The following is a 7,435-nucleotide window of genomic DNA, read 5'->3' as shown; positions in this document are numbered from 1 at the left end:
TAAGGAAGAAGGTATATAACTAGAAGAATTAGTTTTCTCATATAGCCAGTTATCCCGTTCAGGTATCATGGCATATCACAAAAATTAATGTAAGAATGTAGCATCAAAGTTGTAATTCAAAAGGATTTTATAAAATTGGTCTCTTACAATGCAGCACATCACCTTTACTTTGCTCAAAGTAGACAGTGTTTAAGCATTGTGCTTCCAATATTTTGTTGGGTTTTGTTTTTCAACATCACATTGAAAGACAACTTTCCTGTTCTGGGCAAGAATAGGTTCTATCTGGTAAAGTACCATACCATCCTTAAACACTGAAGGTACTTTGGTGAAAACGTATTCCTAAGGAATTGAGTCCAGGAAGTTACACTGACTATAGTGAAATGGCTATACTAAAGTTATAAAAGGCCAAAAGCTTGTGAAACTAATGAAACTACAATTTATGAGATTTGTTTTTGAATGCAACTGTATTCTTTTCCCAGTGGCAATTTTTACCTTATGTACATCTAAAAACTAGATTGTAAGACAGGAATGAAGAGGGAGAGCTATTTTATTTTTTTAGGTGGTTGATTTATTACCTTTCCTGGTGCCCAGCACAGCACGTTTACATTGCAAGCATTCAATAAGTGTTGAGTTGAAGGAAACTCACTGGTGTGTAAAGGTAGTGTTTCAGTCATATTCCACCGCAATCTTAAGTTTTATGCATTAGCTACTGATATGTAAATGTTGAAATAAAAGATTAATCTGAGGCTAACTGGAGATATCTGTACGTCATCTGGTCTGCCACTGGCAGGGAAGAGTACTGAACAGGAAGGCAGGAAAGCTCAGTTCAGGATCATTGTTAATGATCAGTTTGATGTTCTCCCATGAAAAATAATAGTAGTCTCTAAATAAACATTACTCCAAAGAAGATACACAAATGACCAGCAATACATGCAAACCTGCTCAAGTCCTAAGTCTTCAGGGAAATACTAAACCACAATAAGATACTTTACATCCACTATGATAGCTATACTATTTTTTAAAAGGACAATAATAAATATTGGCTCAGATGTGTAAAAATCACAACTTATAAATTTCAGGTGGGAGTGTAAAATGGAACAGCAGCTGTAGAAAACAGTCTGGCACTTCAAAAAATTAAACAGAGGTTCCAGTTCAAGATGGTGATGTAGAAGAACGACCTCACCTCCTCCAGGGAACATGCCAAATCACATCGATTAACAGAACAATTGCTCCTGAAGAACTGAGGACTGACTGAACAGCTACTGAACAATAAAGATAGAACAGCAAGAGAAATGGAGACATGCCACAGTTCAAAAGAATAACTAGTATATCCAGCTAGCCCGCAGAAGTCACTAAACACACATAATCTGCATAGGGGACACCATACACAAGACCACAACTTCAACTTTAGGGGAAGTAGCTATTTCACCTAATTCATAGAAACAAACAGAAAATCAAGTAAAATGGGGAGATAGGAATATATTCCAAAAGAAAGAACAAGAAGAAAAACTAAGAAAAAGAAAAATGAAACAGACAAGCAACATGCCTGATAAGGAATTTAGAGTAATGATCACAAAGATACTGAGTTGAAGAAAAGGACTAGAGAACTCAGTGAGACCTTCAATAAAGAGAAGATATTGAAAAGAATCCATCATAGTTGAAGAATAGAATAACTGAAGTAAAAAACACACTAGAGGGAATCAATACTAGATTAGAAGATGCAAAAGAACATAACAGGATCTAAAAGATAGGATAATAAAAAGCACACAAACCGAACAGCAAAAGAGGAAAAAATGAGAATAGATTAAGAGATCTCTTGGACAACATGAAGCAAACAAACATTTGCATTATAGGGGTCCCAGAAGAAGAAAAAGAGGTGTAGAAAATGTATTTGAACAAATAACTAAACTTCCCTAACCTAGGGTAGGAAATAGACATCCAAGTCCAAGAAGCACAGAAAGTTCCAAACAAGATATAGAGATTCTTAAAAGCAGAAAGAAAACAAAACGAATCTTAAAAGCTGCAAGAAAGAAAAAAGTTACCCACAAGGGAAAAGTTATAAGACTATCAGTAAATTTTTCAGCAGAAACTGTAAGCCATAAGGGACTGGCATGATATATTTGAAGAGATGGAAGGAAAAAATCAACAACCAAGAATACCCAATAAGGTTGTCATTCATATTTGAAGGAGAGATAGTTTCTCAGACAAACAAAAGAAAAAGGAGTTTATCACCATCAAATTAGCCTTACAAGAAATGTTAAAGGGACTTCTTTAAGTGGAAAAGAAATAGCCATAATAAGACGAGAAAAATATGAATTAAAATATGTAAAACATGACAAAATATACATAAAATGTGTGGAAGGAGGTAAAAAGGGAAGATAAAGGGGGAAAGAAGATCCCCCCCCTTTTTTTAAAGTATGTATTTGAACTTAAATGATCATTGAATTAATATGGACTGTTATTTACTTAGGATATTGTACATGAACCTCATGGTAACCACAAACCCAAAACCTATGATAGATACACAAAATATAAAAAGAAAGCCAAACAAAACACTACAGATACTCATCCATCACAAAGAGAACAGAACAAAGAACTACAAAAACAACCAGAAAACAAATTTTTAAAATGACAATAAATACATACTTAAATGTAAATGGCCTAAATGTAAATGACCTAAATGCTCCAATCAAAAGACATAGAGTAGCAGAAGGGCTAAAAAAACAAGACCCATCTACATGCTGCCTAGAAGAGACTCCCCTCAGACCTAAAAATGTGCACACACTAAAGGTGAAGGGATGGAAAACATTCACCATGGAAATGGAAAGGAGAAAAAGCCAGGGTAGCAATACTTGTGTCAGACAAAATAGACTTTAAAACAAAGACTGTAACGAGACAAAGAAGGGAATTACATAATGATAAAGGGATCAATCCAACAAGAGGATATAACAATTGTAAGTATCTACACACCCAAGACTGGGAGCACCTAAATACATAAGGCAAATATTAATAAACATAAACAGAGAAATTGATGGTAATACAATAATAGCAGGGGACTTTCCTAATCCACTCACATCAATGAATAAATCATCCAAACAGAAAATCAGTAAGGAAACAACGTCTTTAAATGACACATTGGACCAGATGGACATAACAGATACATAGAGAACATTACATCTAAAAGCAACAGAATACACATTCTTTTCAAGTGCACATGGAACATTCTCCAGAATAGATCACATATTAGGCCATAAAACAAGGTTCAATAAATTTAAGAAGATTGAATCATACCAGGCTTCTTTTCCAACCACAAGAGTATGAAACTAGAAATAATTCACAAGAAAAACATTGGAAAAAACACAAACATGTGGAGACTAAAAATGATACTAAACAACCAATGGGTCAATGAAGCAATCAAAGAAATTTTAAAAAATACATGGACACAAATGAAAATAAAACCAAAATGGTCCAAAATCTAAGGGACACAGTGAAAGCAGTTCTAAGAGGGAAGTATATAATAACACAGGTCTTCCTCAAGAAACAAGAAAAAAACTCAAATAGGTGCACCTGGCTGGCATGTCAGTGGAGTGTGCAACTCTTGATATCGAGTTTGTGGGTTCCAGGCCTGTGTTTTGTGCCTAAAAGAACTAGAAAAAGAATAAACAAAACATAGAAGAAAGGAAATAACAAAGGTCAGAACAGAAATAAATAACATAGAGACTAAAAAAAAAAAAAAAAAAAAAACCCAGAAAAATAAAGATAAAACAGAAAAAGATAAACAAAATTGACTAACCCCTAGCCAGACTCATCAAGAAAGTGAAAGGGGGCACCTGTGTGGCTCAGATGGTTAAGCATCTGCCTTCAGCTCAGGTCATGATCTTAGGGTCCTGGGAATAGCCCTATGTCAGGCTCCCTGCTCAGTGGGGATTCTGCTTCACTCTCCCTCTGCCTCTCCCCTTCTTTCATGTGTACGTGTTCTCACTCTCTCTCTCTCTCTCTCAAATAAATAAATAAAATCTTTTAAAAAAGAGAGAGGAAAGGATTTAAAGAAATAAAATCAGAAATGAGAGAGAAGTAACAACTAATACCACAAAAATACAAAAAATACTATAAAAAATTCAAAGAAATGGATAAATTCCTAGAACCATACAATCTTCCAAAACTGAACCAGGAAGAAATAGAAAATATTAACAACAAATTAAAACTAATGAAATTGAAAACTGTCAAAAAATAAAAGTCCAGGACCACAGAGATTCACAAGTGAGTTCTACCAGACATTTAAAGAAGAGTTAAAACCTATTTTCTTCAAACTATTCCAAAACAGAAGAGGAAGGAAAGCTTCCAATTGCATTCTATAAGACCAGAATTACCCTGATAACAAAACCAGACAAAGACACACACACAAAAAAACTATAGGCCAAAATCCTTGATGAACATACATGCAAAACTCCTCAACAAAATATTAGCAAACTGCATATAATAATACATTAAAAAGATTATTCACCATGATCAGTAGGACTTATTCCTGGGATATAAGGATGGTTGCAAATCAATCAATGTCATATACCACATCAACAAAAGAATAAAATCTTATGATAATCACAATAAATGCAAAAAAAAAACCATTTAACAAGATTCAACATCCATTCATGATAAAAACTCAACAAAATGAAGTTAGAAGGAACACAACTCAACATAATAAAGACCATATATGAAAAACCCACAGCGAACATCATACTCAATGGGCAAAAATTGAGAACTTTCCCTCTAAGGTCAGGAACAAGGCAAGGATATCTATTCTCACCATTTTTATTCAACATAGTACTAGAAATCCTAGCTGTAGTAATCAGATGAGAAAAAGAAATAAGAGGCATCTATATTGGTAAAGAAGACTGCATTTAGTGAGTTCAAAACTTTGGTTGAGAAGATCAAATTATGATGGAGATTTTTTTGGCTCAGACTATACCAGATTCTCTGGAGTATATTTTGAGGGGAGGGGTCAGGGAATGATTCTGGAAGAAGTGATGATGGGAAAGGATTGCCTGCTGAGGTTCACTGCTTGTCCCTCTCCCTCTGCTCCTCCCCCTGCTCACTCGCTCTTTCTCTCTCTCTCTCTCAAATAAATAAATAAAATCTTTTTTAAAAAAGAATTTATACAACTCTAAACAAGCCAAACAACACCAAAACAAGCAAACAATCCAATTAAAAACTGGTCAGGGGACCTGAATAGACATATAGACATACAGATGGGCAAAAGACATATGAAAAGATGCTCAACACCACTAATCATCAGGGAAATGCAAATCAAAACGAGAATGAGACACCACTTCACACCTGTTAGAATAACTAAAATCAAGAAGACAAGAAACAACAAGTGTGGTGAGGCTGTGGAGAAAAAGGAACCCTCGTGCACTGTTGGTGGGAAAGTAAATTGGTACAGCCACTGTGGGAAACAGCATGGAGTTTCCTCAAAAAATTAAAAATATTTAATTTAAAAATTAAAAATACCAGGGGTGCTTGGTTGGCACAGTCAGTTGAGTGTCCAACTCTTGGTTTTGGCTCAGGTTGTGATCTCAGGGTCTTGAGATGAAGCTCCACATCAGGCTCTGCACTCAGCATGGAGTGTGCTTGGGATTCTCTCTTCCTCTCCGTCTGCCCCTCCCCCTCAAAAATCTTTAAAAAATCTTTAAAAATAAAATAAATAAATCCTTAAAAAAAAATAGAAATACCAAATGATCCAATAATTGCACTATTGGTTATTTACCCAGGGAAAGCAAAAACACTAAATCAAAAAGTTATATGCACCCCAATGTTTATTTATAATAGCCAAGACATGGAAGCAACCTAAGTGTCTATTGATAGACAGATGGATAAGGAAAATATGGTACACACACACACGCGCACACGCGCGCGCAGGAATATTACTCAGCCATAAAAAAGGTTGAGATCGTGTCATTTGAGACAACATGGATGGACCTAGAGGGTATTATGCTAAGTGAAATAAGACTGAGAAAGACAAATACCTACCATATGACTCCACTCATAAATAGAATCTTAAAAAAAGGAATAAACAAACAAATCAGAACTATAAATACAGAGAACGAATTGATGGTTGCCAGAGGGGAGGCAGGTGGGAGGTTGGGCAAAATAGGCAAAGAGCAGAGAGAGATACAGGCTTCCACTTATGGAATATATAAGTCATGGGAATAAGAGGTACAGCATAAGGAGTACATCAATGATATTGTAATAGTGATACAATAGGACAGATGGTAGCTATATCTGTGGTGAACAGAGCATAATGTATAAACTTGTCAAATCACCAACTTGTATACCTGAAACTAATGTAACATTTTGTGCCAACTATACTTAAATTTTTAAAAATGTTTTTTAAAAAAGTTAAACAAAATTATCATATGACTCAGCATTTATACTCCTAGATAAATAATCAAAAATTCCTAATGAAATTTTAAACATCAAAATAGCTAGCTGAAGGAGAAAAAAAGTTATGATTACAAGATACTCTTTAAAGAAAGTAAAATTTTTTGAGGGGCAACTATCCATCTTCAGCAAATTGATACCCTTTATTATATATGACATAAGCAGAAAACAAATTAAGCATTAAATTTAAAATATTTGAAAAAAATGACAAGGAAAGTAGGATGAAAGAATTAACAAAACTAGAAACAGTTAGAAAATAGGAATTAGTAGATTATAAGGACATTTACAAATATAAGAGATGATTCAGAAGAGACAACTTTATGGGACATACCAAGAGAAAAATGGGAAAGCAAAAATGCACAGATAAAATGAAAAGAGAAAGCAATGCCCAACATTAGTTATGAGAAAAGTTATACACAAAAATGGAAAAATGTTTTTAAATTATATTAGATTATTATATACATGATTCCAATAAATTTTGAACTGTGATTGACTTACTAGGAAAATATGTTATGAAAATTAAACCAGATAAAACCTAAGTAGACCAATGAACCATGGAAGAAAATGAAGTAGTTGTCAAAGTATTTCTCCCAAAGAGACATAAGACTAGATTATTTTTACAGTTAAGTGTTTTGGTTTCTTAATATTCACAGAACACGATTCCCTTAGAAAATTATTCTAGCATATAGAAAAAGATGGCAAATTTCCAAGTCACTCTTACAACACTAGTATTATCTTTTTTTTTAGGAATTTATTTATTTTTTAATATTTTTTAAATTATATTATGTTAGTCACCATACAGTACATCCCTGGTTTTTGATGGAAAGTTCGATGATTCATTAGTTGCATATAACACCCAGTGCACCATGCAATATGTGCCCTCCTTACTACCCATCACCAGCCTATCCCATTCCCCCAACCCCCTCCCCTCTGAAGCCCTCAGTTTGTTTTTCAGAGTCCATAGTCTCTCATGCTTCATTCCCCCTTCTGATTACCC

At 34.3% G+C, this 7,435-nt stretch overlaps 1 long non-coding RNA gene across 1 annotated transcript in view; it reads right to left on the bottom strand.

Moving 5' to 3' along the window:
• Positions 1-7,435, bottom strand: part of LOC113253045 (uncharacterized) — a 62,707-nt gene that overhangs the window by 19,420 nt on the left and 35,852 nt on the right. The gene's annotated exons all lie outside the window — the stretch shown is intronic.

The sequence above is a fragment of the Ursus arctos genome, unplaced genomic scaffold (genome assembly GCF_023065955.2).
Source record: "Ursus arctos isolate Adak ecotype North America unplaced genomic scaffold, UrsArc2.0 scaffold_6, whole genome shotgun sequence".
Taxonomy (NCBI): domain Eukaryota; kingdom Metazoa; phylum Chordata; class Mammalia; order Carnivora; family Ursidae; genus Ursus; species Ursus arctos.
Note: the sequence above shows the minus strand (reverse complement) of the source record. Positions and strands in the feature narration are given on the sequence as shown.